This window comes from Danio rerio, chromosome 2, assembly GCF_049306965.1.
Source record: "Danio rerio strain Tuebingen ecotype United States chromosome 2, GRCz12tu, whole genome shotgun sequence".
Classification (NCBI taxonomy): Eukaryota; Metazoa; Chordata; class Actinopteri; order Cypriniformes; family Danionidae; genus Danio; species Danio rerio.
This window is the reverse complement of record NC_133177.1, coordinates 14,010,147-14,024,515: the sequence shown is the minus strand read 5'-3', so window position 1 is coordinate 14,024,515 and position 14,369 is coordinate 14,010,147. Positions and strand designations below refer to the sequence as shown.

At 38.1% G+C, this 14,369-nt stretch overlaps 1 protein-coding gene across 6 annotated transcripts in view; it reads right to left on the bottom strand.

Moving 5' to 3' along the window:
• cfap57 (cilia and flagella associated protein 57) overlaps positions 1–14,369 on the bottom strand; it is a 328,197-nt gene that overhangs the window by 197,678 nt on the left and 116,150 nt on the right. The window lies entirely within an intron of this gene.

The following is a 14,369-nucleotide window of genomic DNA, read 5'->3' as shown; positions in this document are numbered from 1 at the left end:
ACAACATATTTGGCCGCCATTTTCAGCGTGAGTCAAAGCAATGTCACTAGAGGAACACCCTTGCTCTATTTTTAGATGCAAGGCTCATTGGGCTCAACACAAGATCAGCATTCACCATATGATCACTCTAATCGGAATTATTGTTTGTAACTTAATTTGTTTGTAGGTAGGTTTGCAAACTAGTGTACTTTTCATTGCGTCTATCTTAAACTTCAGCCGATTGCATTTCTCGAGGTCACAGAAGCTCCTTGTGAGTGTGATCCTAACTAGGTGCAGCTGAAAGTGCGAGCGCCTTTGCCTCACGTGAATGTCACTCTATTGGAAATAAACTAACAAACTTGCCTGCAGGTCACACACTAGAAGCGCCGCTCACCGACGCACAGCGTCGCACCACGCAGTGCCATGCATTTTAGAATTCTAAACATTAGGTTTCTATCAGGGTACACAAAATGGTGCTTCAAGTTGGCGCTGTCCGCAGCGCCCAGCCAGGATTCGGGACACTTCATGTTTCTGTGGCGCCACAGAGCTCCATCTGAATAGTTTCATTTTAAATAACATGCGAATGTGCATGTCTGGTGTGCCGTGTCGCGGCTCTAAGCGGGTCATCCATGTGCCTCAGTCAATGTTAATTCAGTGTGCGTGGTTATTAGTCTCGGTGTACAAGCTCGGCACTTAAAACTAGCACACAGTTATCTGTAAAACTATACAAAGACACATATAATTGTGTACTCTCTGCTTGGTCTGTGTCCGAGGCGTACATGTACAGATGAATGCTGATTGTGTGGTCTTCTATAGCCATTTGTGGGTTTGGCGCTCCACCTACCGGACATTAAAGGCACTGCACTATATGTACAGTTTAGATTCACTTTCGCTTTCCTTCAGTGCATACAGTCAAGGACAACTCACGCACGTGGTTCTTTCTGTGCCTGATTAAAATGTGGAAACCTTGGAAATATATGTCCGTAAGTCCACAATTTTGATTGAACAGCAATTGTATGTTCAAAGGTTGTATGTTAAAGAGTCATTACTGGTTTATTAGATTTATTATTCCTGCATTTGCTCTCCAATCACGTGTTCATAATTAGTAAGACAAGTTCATAATGCTGAGTGGCGTAACAAATATGTTAATTTGCTGACATTTGATACAAAATGTGTTTTATTTAATTTTTATTTAATTTGTGTAAAAAAGAACTTTGTACATTAGTAGTAGGAAAATGTCTAGCTGATTGAACTGAACATGCTGGAAATATCATTGTCATGTGAATAAGATTGTATTCTTATTTTTCCTTTTCCTTTTGTTGTAGTTTTACAAACAGAATAGAAGATATTGTGAGGAACAATACCCAGTAAAGTCACTCAAGTTATCCAACTGCTTTCTGGTGTTCTTTTCTGGAGTACGCTATCTGTTAAACCCTTTGCTCAGGAAAACACAATTGGTTGGGACAGAATACTGATCCTTTCATTCATGCTGCTTGCTTCTCGCTGTCTGCCTGTCTGTTGTAAAACAGAGAGTGGGGGAGCTCTTGGCTCCACCCCTTTGTTACTTTGGGCGGGAATTTGAAATTAACTTACATGTAAAGCAACACATCCTAAAACAGCGAGCTGTGTACACGCCCCCAAAATGACACATCATAACACATAATTCATTCATTCTTTCATTTTCTTGTCGGCTTAGTCCCTTTATTAATCCGGGGTCACCACAGCGGAATGAACCGCCAACTTATCCAGCAGGTTTTTACGCAGCGGATGCCCTTCCAGCCGCAACCCATCTCTGGGAAACATACACACACATTCACACCCACACTCATACACTAAGGACAATTTAGCTTACCCAATTCACCTGTACCGCATGTCTTTGGACAGTGAATAAAAAAATCTGAATTGTGTTTTGAACTGAAACTAAACTGGAACACTCAGATGAACCATAATATTAATATAAAATCATAAAAAAGGGGTAAACTATGTGCCCTTTAAGAGAAAAAGAAGAAATCTTACAGGTCTGTTGAAAATGTGCGTGCACTAACAAGTAAATGTAGATGTGTGAATGCATGCATGGCTGTAAATAATATGTTTGAGTAAAGGAATGCCACGCGATGTGGCGTGTTGCCACGCAATGTGGCGTGATGCCACGTGAAAGGCTGTGATGCCACGCGAGGGAGCGTGAGGAATGCGCGCGAGGCGACACAGGGTAGGATCGCTTTTTGGAAAGTGGGCAGTGGAAGAGCTTTGCGTCATGCTCAACTGAGATCTAGCAATTGATTTTCTTAGAAGAGCGCTGTGTGAGGCTCAGCCGAGATCTGAAAAAAACTAGATTCTTGCAGACAGAGTTATGGACTAGAGAAGTGACCGCTGACCAAACCCCTTGAGTACTGAGGAAAATAAGGGCTGGATCACTGTGAGTCAGCCTGTTGTTGATTTGTGTTTACTTATAATCTCTGTGAGATTTTGGATGGTGCTTCAGATGTAGATTTATGTGTTATTTGTAAAGGCCCGGGCCAGGGGTTATTGGGAATTAAAATAAAATAAAATAAAATAAATGGAAGGAATTAGAATCAAACCAAAGCGAGTCCCTGGAATGAAAAATCCACCAAAATATTGGATGTGCAGATTATTAGGCCATTCTGAGAATTGTATAATTTGTGATAAAAATAAAGAAACAACACCATTAATACCTAAAAAAGGAAGAGATAACCATTGAATAGTTATATATAACAATAAAATTACACATTTCTTCTCTCTCACCCTCTCCGTATCCTTTTCTTTTTCTCTATTTTCTTCCCTTTTTTACAAATTCCCTTTTCTTTCTTTCTCTTATTTTTCTTTCCTCTCTCATGTTATTATCACTTGAAGTTAAAAATTATTTAAAAATAAATAAATAAAAATAAATAAAAGAAATGAATTTTGATAGACAAATTTTTTGGAATACAATTTTTTACAGAAACTAGAAGAGAAAAGAGCTAAGACCTTGATTGAAACACCGGATTCCTTTTGGAAAGAAGATATATAGATATATTAGGAAGGAAGCAAGAATGAACAAAAAAAACTGAAAAATAAATTCCTAAAGAATCTGACAGTCGAGTGGAATTTGGCTGAAGTAGAAAAAGAGCGGCCGACGGTTGACTGGAGAAAGGCCATTGACTAACGTATTAACATTAATACAGTAAGGAGTTTCTTTGAAGAAAGATGCAGAATTAAAGGTGAAGAGAGGAAAGCATGTGGGAATATACTGGTTTAATTGGATTTTTTTTTTTTAAATCCAGTAGTAGTGCTAAGCATTAATGAAAGTAATTATGAAGGAATCAAGCCATTTACTGTTTTGACAAAGCCTAAACTGCAGATAGGTTGTTGTTTATAAAGAGTGAAATGGAAGAGTAGAACATTATATAATGAAGTAGAAGGGAGGACTGAACATTTTTACACAGAGAATTTAAAACTGCAAGATCTGACTATAGGAGTGTGGCCTCTTGAAAGGTCATGGGGTGAAGATAACTCATTTCAAGATAACACAGCATTTATGCTCAAAAGATTTGAGCTGCACTGCATACTGTCTTAGTATTGATTTTACATTATGATGCATCGCAGAAAGTTGAATTTATATTGTAATTTAGAAATTATAAGTGCTTTGATGTGCATAATGACATTAACATTTCAAGGCTTTTGAATCATAAGAATGTGTATGGCTTATAAACTTCGATATTGATTAACTTTGTTGAATTTCTAGCACTAAGTGCTGTTAGATTCTAACAGTAAAAATATTGCATCTCAGCTATAGATCTTTTGTAATGTTATGCTTTTTACCCTTTTATGAGAAAAACTTTATATTTTAAATTGTAACCTTTTATATTTTTATTTTTGTTATAGGATAAAAACATTTTTCTTAATTACAAGTCCTTCAGTATTTTTCAGAGCTCTGTGATTTTGAAGTTCAAGCAAAAACTTGCTTTAAATTGTTTTTGATTTGAAAATTCATAAAACTGTTACCTTTCCGTTACCTTTTTTTCCTCTCTTTTGCATGTATACTTGTTTGTAAATTGAGGAGCACTCCGTTGCTTGACTTGTATTTGGTTTTTGAACAGACGCCTCTGTTTTCTTTCTTTAAATTACCTTTTACATTTTTAAGCAAATGTATTTTTTGGAAATTAAATATATTAGGAATTAGTATAACAAGTAATAATAATTAAAATATTAATAAATTAAAATAAATAAATAAATTACTGTGACAGATCTAAAACATTGTTACATTTGCACAGTGCATAACATGAGAAAAAAGGCAATTATCTTTTTAACATTTTAGCATGTTCTGAGGATTTCATCAAAATGGCTCTGTCTAATGTCAAAAATTAAACATTGTCAGTTTTTAATTAACATGAGGGACTCAATATTTTCCAGGTAAATGCTATAAGAGTACATTTCTTAAAATTCATTATAAAAAATATAAAAGGTAGATTCAAATGAGGAACATTTTTAAATTGATAAAGATTGCAAATTGCATGTAGTAGAAAAATTTAAATTAAACAAATTCTACAATTCTTTATTATTATAAAAGTGAAACATGAAAAACCAACATCTTCATTTTTAAATACACATGTTACACTAGGCTAATGGCCAGACGAACAGATGAGTTATGAGCAGTTCCATTGTTGTGAATGTAACATTTGCAATGTGGATGCAAGTGTGTGTTGGCATTGTGTTGAAGCATTTGTGTAAGAACTCATTAAGCTGCATTCCTCCTCCTGACCAGAAGGAAGTGCTCCTGTCTCCTTGCACAACAGGATCCAATTGTCATGCTTCCTCCTAAACAGTGGATGGCACCACGTTCTCACCATCTGCTGTGTGGCTCCACTCAAGCTTGTCTTGCCCTATATAAGTGTGTGTGTTACAAGCTACTGTGTTCAGTCTTGAGCCAGTACCACCCGGTGTTCTCCAGATTGTCTAGAGAAGCTAAGTGACATTCTACTGTTGTGTTTTTTGACCCTTGTGTCTAATTTGTTTTGCCTGTTTACTAGAAGCTCCGCTTTAGTTATTTCTGTTGTACTTTTGAATTCTATTTTTCTAGTAAAGATCATCTGTTTATTTTTATTCTGAAACCAGAGCCTCAAGTTCGCTTATTATTCTTCTGCTCTTGGGTTCATCTAGTGAGGAGTTAGCTCAACTGGGAAAAGCCCCAGCTTTGTGTCCAGGAGACCCGGGTTCAATCCTCACCTAAACCAACACCTTACAGACTGAACCATGGAAGTGAACCCAGCAGGAGAAGCCTCACCATCTTCCAATGTTGATCGTATTCTGTCTGCTTTGTCTGATTAAGCAACACCTATCCAGAACCATGAGCAGATTCTTGGTGAGATCCTCCAGTTACTAAATCCTCAACGTTTAACTTCTCAAGGAAGCCAACCAGTAGCCATCCCTCCAACAGTTTTTGTTGCTTCATCTGAGCCCAAGTTACCAGTACCAGAGAGGTGTCGAGGGTTTGTCACCCAGTGCACGCTGGCTTTTCAATTGCAACCCAGCAGCTTTCCCACAGAGAACAGTAAGGTAGCATATATCATCATTCTACTTACTGGCAAAGCCCTGAATTGGGCCACATCTTTATGGGACCAGAAATCTCCCCTTACCAGCAACAGTACCAGTTTTATTGCGGAGATGAAGAAGGTCTTCCAACATCCAGCCAGTAAAGGAGATGTGAGTTATCGCCTACTTCAACTCTCTTAGGGTGAGAGGAGTGTGGCAGAATTTTCTATCGAGATCAGAACCCTGGCCTCAGAGAGTGGATGGGACCAGCGAGCACTAAAGGCCACTTTTCACCGTGCCTTGTCCTCTGAATTAAAGGATGAACTGGCCTTTAGAGATCCTGCACCAGATCTTGAGTCTCTCATTGATGTTGCCATCCGTGTTGACCATCGCCTAAGAGAACGACAACTGGAACGAGGTAGAGAGACCAAGTTATTTGATCCTGATGTACATTCTAGCACCATCACTCAGCCCCTTCAATCCAATGATCTTGATGAACCAATGCAATTGGGGAGAACTAGATTGACTCAGACGGAACGGGATCGGCAGATGAAAGACCGATGCTGCCTCTACTGTGGAAAGCCAGGCCACTTCCGCTCCACTTGCCCTGAACTGAAGGGAAAAGCCAGCTCTCGTCCAGGGAGAGGGGGTCCCGGGCGAGAGTAGATACTTCCCCCTGTGCTATCACTTCTGGAGTATCTGTTCAAGCCACTATCACCCAAGGCAACCAACTTCACCATCTTAGTGCCTTCACTGACTCTGGAGCTGTTGGTAATTTTATGGATATCAATGTGGCCAGTGAGCTGGGTATTAGAACCATAATCCTCCAGAGACCCCTCACCATTACAGCCCTAGATGGCAGACCTCTTGGTTCAGAACAGGTTAGTCACTGCACTACATCTCTCCAGTTAAAAATAGGTGCACACCGAGAAGAGATACAGTTCTTTTTGATCCATTCACCAGAACACCCCTTAGTGCTTGGTTTCCCTTGGCTATTCCACCACAACCCTTTTATAGACTAGTCCAGATGTGTGGTAAAGAGTTGGGGTACTAACTGCTGTGTTTCTGATTTTTCTTTTTGCCATCCTCTCGAGCCACTGGAGACATTTCTTGGACCTCAGCCCGATCCCTCCAGATCACCCTCAACCCACACTATATCCATACCTACCACAGAAGTGCGGGTAATATCCAAGCTCAAGCCATTAACTTTCGAGTCTCCAGCCCCCTTGCCAAAGCCACCTAAGGTTCCTCCTCCATGTTTGTCTCAAGTTCCCCAAGAATACATGGATCTCAGTGAAGTCTTTAGTAAGTCTCAGGCTACATCATTACCCCCGCAAGTTCCTGAAAGAACTTCCATGGAGAATTACTTGAACGAGGCTCTAGACAGTGGATTCATTCGCCCTTTAACCTCACCTGCAGGAGCAGGCTTCTTTTTTGTTTCCAAGAAGGATGGAAGTCTTCGACCCTGTATTGAGTGTAGAGGTTTGAATCACATGACCATTAAGAATCATTACCCATTACCCCTAATGAACACTGCTTTTGAGATACTGCAGGGCGCCACTATCTTTACAAAGTTGGACCTCAGATATGCTTACCATCTGGTCAGGATCAAGGAAGGAGATGAGTGGAAGACCGCTTTTAACACCCCTACAGGCCACTATGAATATCAGGTAATGCCTTTTGGCCTTGTAAATGCCCCAGCCGTCTTCCAGGCATTCATTAATGATGTCCTCAGGGAGATGTTGAACAGATTTGTTTTCGTTTACTTGGATGACATACTTATTTTTTCAAGTAGCTATGAAGAGCATGTATAACATGTCCAGCAGGTTCTCTCCCAGTTGTTGAGACACAGACTGTTCGTTAAGCTGAAGAAGAGCGAATTCCATGTCTCCAAAGTGTCGTTTCTTGGGTTCATAGTATCCAAATGTAGCCTTCAGATGGATCCTGGCAAGATTAAGGCAGTACTGGATTGGCCACAACCATGTTCAGTTAAAGAGGTACCACGATTTTTGGGGTTTGCCAATTTTTATCGGAGATTTATTAGAGGCTTCAGCTCCATTGCAGAACCCCTCACTGCCCTCACCAAGAAGACTGCCAAGTCATTTGTGTGGACTGAGATGGCCAACAAGGCCTTTAACAGACTGAAGAGTCTCTTCACATCTGCCCCCATTTTAGCTCTTCCAGATCCAAAGCTTCCTTTTGTAGTGGAGGTTGACCTACATTAGAGAGGCAAAGAGGTTAAACTCCAGGCAAGCTCGCTGGGCCCTTTTCTTTAATCGTTTTGATTTTACTCTCTCTTATGGCCCAGGTTCAAAGAACTCAAAGCCAGATGCACTGTCAAGGCAGTTTGGGTCTCTAGACAGTGAGACCACACCGGAACTAATAATACCTACCTCGAGGTGGTTGGCGCAATCCAGTGGGGAATTGAAGAGACTGTCAGGAGAGCACAGCCACAGACAGTGTCAGGTAATTGTCCTTCAGGGTGTCTCTTTGTACCTAATCATTTACGCTCTGAAGTGTTGCAGTAGGCTCATGCTTCCCTCCAATCGGGGCACCCTGGGACTACTAGAACCCACAAGCTCATCCAGAGAAAATTTTGGTGGCCAAGACTGCAGAAGGATGTCCGCAACTTTGTTGCTGCTTGCTCTGTTTGTGCACAAAACAAGGAACCAAGAACCCGACCTCAAGGCCTGCTGCACCCACTGCCTATACCTAAACATCCATGGACGCATATATCGTTGGACTTCGTTACAGGCCTACCAGAGTAGCATTCTGGTGGTGGTGGACAGATTTTCTAAGGCATTTTCTAAGGCATGTCATCTACTCCTTTTGCCCAAACTCCCAACAGCTAGTCAGACAGCAGAGCGTCTCATGCAGAATGTGTTTAGGATCCATGGCTTTCTGCAAGACATGGTCTCCGATCGGGGGCCACAGTTCACGTCCAGGTTCTGGAAGGCATTTGGCTGGCTCATTGGATCCTCCATTAGTCTCTCATCTGGCTTTCACCCCCAATCCAATGGTCAGACAGAGAGGGTAAACCAAGAGATTGAAGGTCTTTGAGATGCTTGGTTTCAGACAATCAAACCACTTGGAGCTCCTGGTTGGTCTGGGCTGAGTTTGCACATAATACCCTTTACCACTCTTCCCTAGGAGTGTCTCCTTTTGAGTGCCAGTATGGTTTCCCATCCCTTATGTTTCCAGGACAGGAACCAGAAGTCAGTGTCCCTGCTGCTACACAACTGGTCCGCCGATGCAGACGATCATAGCAGAGAGCTCGAGTAGCCTTACTAAAAGCTACCGAACAACAGCGGAGACAGGCAAATAAGCGCCTAAGGCCAGGGCCCACACTTCGCCCAGGTCAGAGAGTGTGGCTTTCAACCAGGGATCTTCCTCTTCGGGTAGAGTCTCGCAAACTAAATTGAAACCTGTTGTATGTTTCTCTTTCTCCCCACCCAGCAAGCTCATACCAAGACCCCGGATCATTTACATTTTACATTTACATTTAGTCATTTAGCAGACGCTTTTATCCAAAGCGACTTACAAATGAGGACAAGGAAGCAATTTACACAACTAAGAGCAACAATGAAAAATTGCTATAGGCAAGTTTCAGGTCTGTAAAGTCTAAGAAGGGAAGTATTAGTATTATTAGTATTTTTTTTTTTTGTACAGTTAGTGTGATATTCAGAGAGGCAATTGCAGATTAGGAAGTGAAGTGGAGACTAAATAGTTGAGTTTTTAGACGTTTCTTGAAAGTAGCGAGTGAGTCTGCTGTTCTGATGCAGTTAGGGAGTTCATTCCACCAACTGGGCAGATTGAGCGTGAGCGTGAGCGAAAGTGATTTCTTCCCTCTTTGGGATGGAACCACGAGGCGACGTTCATTCACAGAACACAAGTTTCTGGAGGGCACATAGATCTGCAGAAGTGAGAGCAGATAAGAAGGAGCAAGGCCAGAAGTCACTTTGTAGGCAAACATCAGAGGTGCAGTACCTTGTTGACTGGGAGGGCTATGGCCCAGAGGAGCGGTCATGGGTGCCGGCTAAGGATATACTGGACCCAGTGCTTATCACTGACTTCAATCATGCCCAAAGAAGCTCCAGAGGAACGTCAGGAGCCGTTCTTAGAGGAGAGGCTCCTCTAAGAACTCATTAAGCTGCATTCCTCCTCCTGACCAGAAGGAGGTGCTCCTGTCTCCTAGCACAACAGGATCCAATTGTCATGCTTCCTCCTGAACAGTGGATGGCACCACATTCTCACCATCTGCTGTGTGCCACCACTCAAGCTTGATTTGCAACATCTGTGTCTTGCCCTATATAAGTGTGTGTGTTACAAGCTACTGTGTTTAGTCTTGAGCCAGTACCACCCGGTGTTCTCCAGATTGTCTAGAGAAGCTAAGTGACATTCTACTGTTGTGATTTTTGACCCTTGTGTCTAATTTGTTTTGCCTGTTTACTAGAAGCTCGGCTTCAGTTATTTCTGTTGTACTTTTAAATTCTATTTTTCTAGTAAAGATCATCTGTTTATTTTTTTTCTGAAACCAGGAGTTAGCTCAACTGGGAAAAGCCCCAGCCCTGTCCAGAAGACCCGGGTTCAATCCTCACCTAAACCAACACCTTACAATTTGTTTGTATTTTCTAAGACAACTTTGTGGGATTAGAGAGGTATCAATCTGTAAACATTTTTTGTGTGTTTTGAATGGCAAAGACGACAGTGTTTTGTGAATGTGGCCAAAAGGATTTGTGGGTTTATGTGCAGCATGTTTTGTGGAGGTTCTGTGAATTGACATATGCAACGCAGAGGAAATAGTATTAGTCGGCGGATGGAGGTTTGCTCTCTGTGGAACAAAAATTATAGATTTTTTTTTATTTAACATTTTTGCAATTATGATTAAAAAAAAGTGTCATTATGTGACAGATGTGAAATTTACACTTTTGTGGCTTTGGTATTGTTTTAAAACATTGACAGACATTTTTGAGTATTTTTACAGTACTGTAAAGTACAAGTCTAAAAAAAAAAAAAAAAAAAAAAAAAACCTAGAAAGGATTTTGCGTTTTAACTCGTATGTCATTCTGCTACTAACGGAAAATATTTAGAATTTCCATTTACAGCTAAAGGAGACTCAATCAGTGCAAGGAAATACAGTTGAGGCCTAGGAGAAGGCTTATGACATGGTCAGCAAGTGGTCAGAGGGTCAAAGTCCATACTACACCAACCAACTACAGCCAATCTGCACAGAATGTGAGGGACCAAGGACATACTGGTAATGATCATCCCTGGCCAGCAAGAAAAACCCTTTAGCAATGGCTTGTGGAGAATACACCCTGTTAAGGATGAAATATCCAAAACATTAATGAGAAAAGCAACACATTTAGAAAATGATGTGGACCAGCTGATGATTTTATATCAGTAGACAATAAATTGGTAAGACTTTTCAATTATTTTATTAAATTTAATCGTAATAGAGTTAAGGGTAGCACTTTATAACTGCACACTATGAATAATTTACTAAGCATTAGCATCTAGTGAATTAATTATTTGTTAAGCATTAACTCTACATTAATAAACATTAGTAAGCAGTTTATAAATGCAGCTACAATGCTCTATTCTTGACTTATTAGCACCTATATAATACATCCTAAAAAAACCTCAACTACACTTAAATACAAATGGTTTGTAAATAATGCAATACTTTATTTAGTAATGAAAAATAAATCATTAACAAAGTATGAAAATACACATTTTAAGCACATTTTAAATAGGTTTGTAAGACAAGAATAGAGCATTTATAGCTGCAGTTATAAGCTGCTTACTAACTCTTATTAATATTGAGTTAATGCTTAATAGATAATTAATTTACTATTTGCTAATGCTTATTAAATGATTCATAGTGTTTAGGTATTATAATGTATCATCAAGTTAAGTATAGAGATTGAGAAAATAAGGTTCAAAATTCATTGAAAATTTGATAATTCATGAATGCTGTATAAGTGCTGGCTAAAAATATGTAATTATAAAGTAATGAATCATTCAAAGTCTGTTATTGAGGGAACTAAGCATTCATAAATAGATGAGGGATGCCTAAAATAACATATATATGAAGCATACTTGCAGACTGACCTAACTTTCTATGAAAAAATGGCATTTTAAGTAAGAATATACCTGTTGATACGGTATTTTAGGTATTTAAGCAGCACACCAACAAACTCGGCATATACTGTGGGAATTTAGATAAAGGTTTAAAAATAAAAGACCTAAGACTATTAATATATATATATATATATATATATATATATATATATATATATATATATATATATATATATATATATATATATATATATATATATATACATATACAAAAAATAGTCAACTTATCATCAAGCTAGATATTTAAAATTTTAAAAGATGCAACTTTTTCAGTCTGTGTGCCATTTAAAGTTTTAATCTTGAAGTTGTTCATTGATAACCTGGATTTTGTAAAGATCAATCATTTAGTTTTTTTTTTTTTTTTTTCACATTCAATAATAATCTTAAGCAATCAATGAACATTTGGAATGAGTTAAAAGCTTTTTTTTTTTTAAATTTGCTTTAAACAAATTATAAATAATTGTGCCATCTGCAAAAGTGTACATTTGTACATGTGCAGATTAACCAAGATTTTACCAAGATCATTCAAGATTTTACCAAGCTCATTTATAAGAATAAAGAAAATAAAATCTGTTGCAGGATTTAACCTTGAGGAACATCTGTCTTTACTGTTAAAGGAGCAGAGACATAATTTTCTATAAAAACACTGAGTTCTTATGCTGAGCCAGAGCGACAGCAGCAGACAATTCCGCGTGGCCATAAAGCCTTCACGCGACAGTAATTTTCAAATATACTCAACGCGAGCCAAAACACAAGGCATGTCGTGCCCGTCATCCTTTCAGACAACTTTGCTTTAAACTGTATTAAGGTACCATTTACACTGATGATTGAAATTGATTGGAGGGGAAATAAATCGATATTTCAAATCTCTATACATAACACAACAATACAACAATAATAGTGTATTTGTATTATAGTGGCGAAAATATATTTTTGGACAGACCTTGTCAAAAGTGAGGGGGCACTTTAACTGATAAAAATATAGCACTTAAAATATTTCATTTTTAACAATCAATTAAAATACACAGTAGTTTTATATCAAGCCTTGATGATATAAAATACACTCTGCTACATTTTGATGAAAATAAATAAACGATGGCTGTTATTTCTTTTAGTAGGCCTATTCAAACATTAAATAATGAATGCATCAAGTGAAATAAAAAACAAATATAAAACAACACATAGCATATCAGCATATAAAATATATAGGACAACTATATTTAGCAAAATGCTGCTCTTTTTATCTTTGTATTTATTATTATTATTTTTTAAGCATGTCTTTTTTTGATGCATAGAAAAAAGCCACAAAAAATAACAGGGGCTATTTTATTATTTCAGACGTAGAGTTAGTATATATTTATATTTATAGTATATATATATATACACATATATATGTGTGTGTGTATATAATACATGGTTATATTCAAGTCAATGAAATAATAACTTTAATAAATAAAATATGTTCATAAGAATGTGGTGGGCCAGTGATTCCCTTCTCTTCCAAAGATTGCTTCCAAAGATAAAACCCTTTTCAAACTGTATCGTTTAGACCTGTATCGTTTTTTATAGTCTCTGTAGATATATTTGAAAAACGAAAATAAGCAATCAGTCTAGTTGCTTTTAAGATTTATTTTATGTCTGCATTTAGCTGGTGCACGCACAGCCGCAATACCGAGAGAAAATGTAGGCTGAATAATATATTCTTTAATCTAAACGACTCAGAAAAACTTTGGCTAAAACCACTTCTTGGTTCGCCACAAATCTTTTTAAATGCATTAAAAGGCAAGCATATATATCTTGGGTATATAAAAAACTGAGTTGAAGCTAAATTATTAAAAATAAACTTGCGGGACTTAATTAATTTAATTTGTGGGACTTAATTTATTTTTTATTATAGTTTTAGTGATCTGCTTAAGGTAGGTCAATTTATTTTCATGCTTTTGATGAAGCAGCAATCAGCTTAAGCTCTTTACACTATGCGCCGGACCGTTTCTCAGTGTGTCACTGTCTTTAAATAAATAACTATTTAGGCCTATATTATTAATTTATTTTTCATTTTTATTTATTATTATGTTCAATAATTGAGACATAAAATGGGAGGTCACGTGACCCTTGCACACGATGGTTGAAAGACACTAATGCTCCATCCAAACCCTCTTTCTTTTCTAGTTTAACAAGTTTATAAGTATCAACAGTCAGTATTTTCGACGTGTGAAAGTATTACTTAAATGTATGCAACCAGGAAACAAGACTCTTCTCCATCTACAACCCCCTCGGGAAAGAAAAAGATGAAGCTAGTGTAACATATTGTAACCTGCATTCTGGAGATAAACATTCCATTTAACATTCCAGAAAACAATCTGGGTGAATCGCCAGGACAATAAAATCACTTGGTGACGAAAAGTCTGGCTTGGTAATCCCTTGGTGACATGTTAACAAGTCTGGGAGACTTCACAGAACCACTCTCTGCCTACTTCAAAAGAACGTGACAGATAAGATAAGAAAAGGAAAAAAACCTCTTTAGCCAACATTCTGCTCACAGACAAGACATTCCTCAAAATTAAACAAAGACATTTATAACCCAAATCTCTTGTTTAATTTCATTTAACTTTTGTAATGTGTACAATACCTGATATAGACTATACACATTCACGCTTGCAGGCCTTTTTAAAAGCATCAAGGATGTAAGGATATGGGAACTATGTGATGTACTTGTA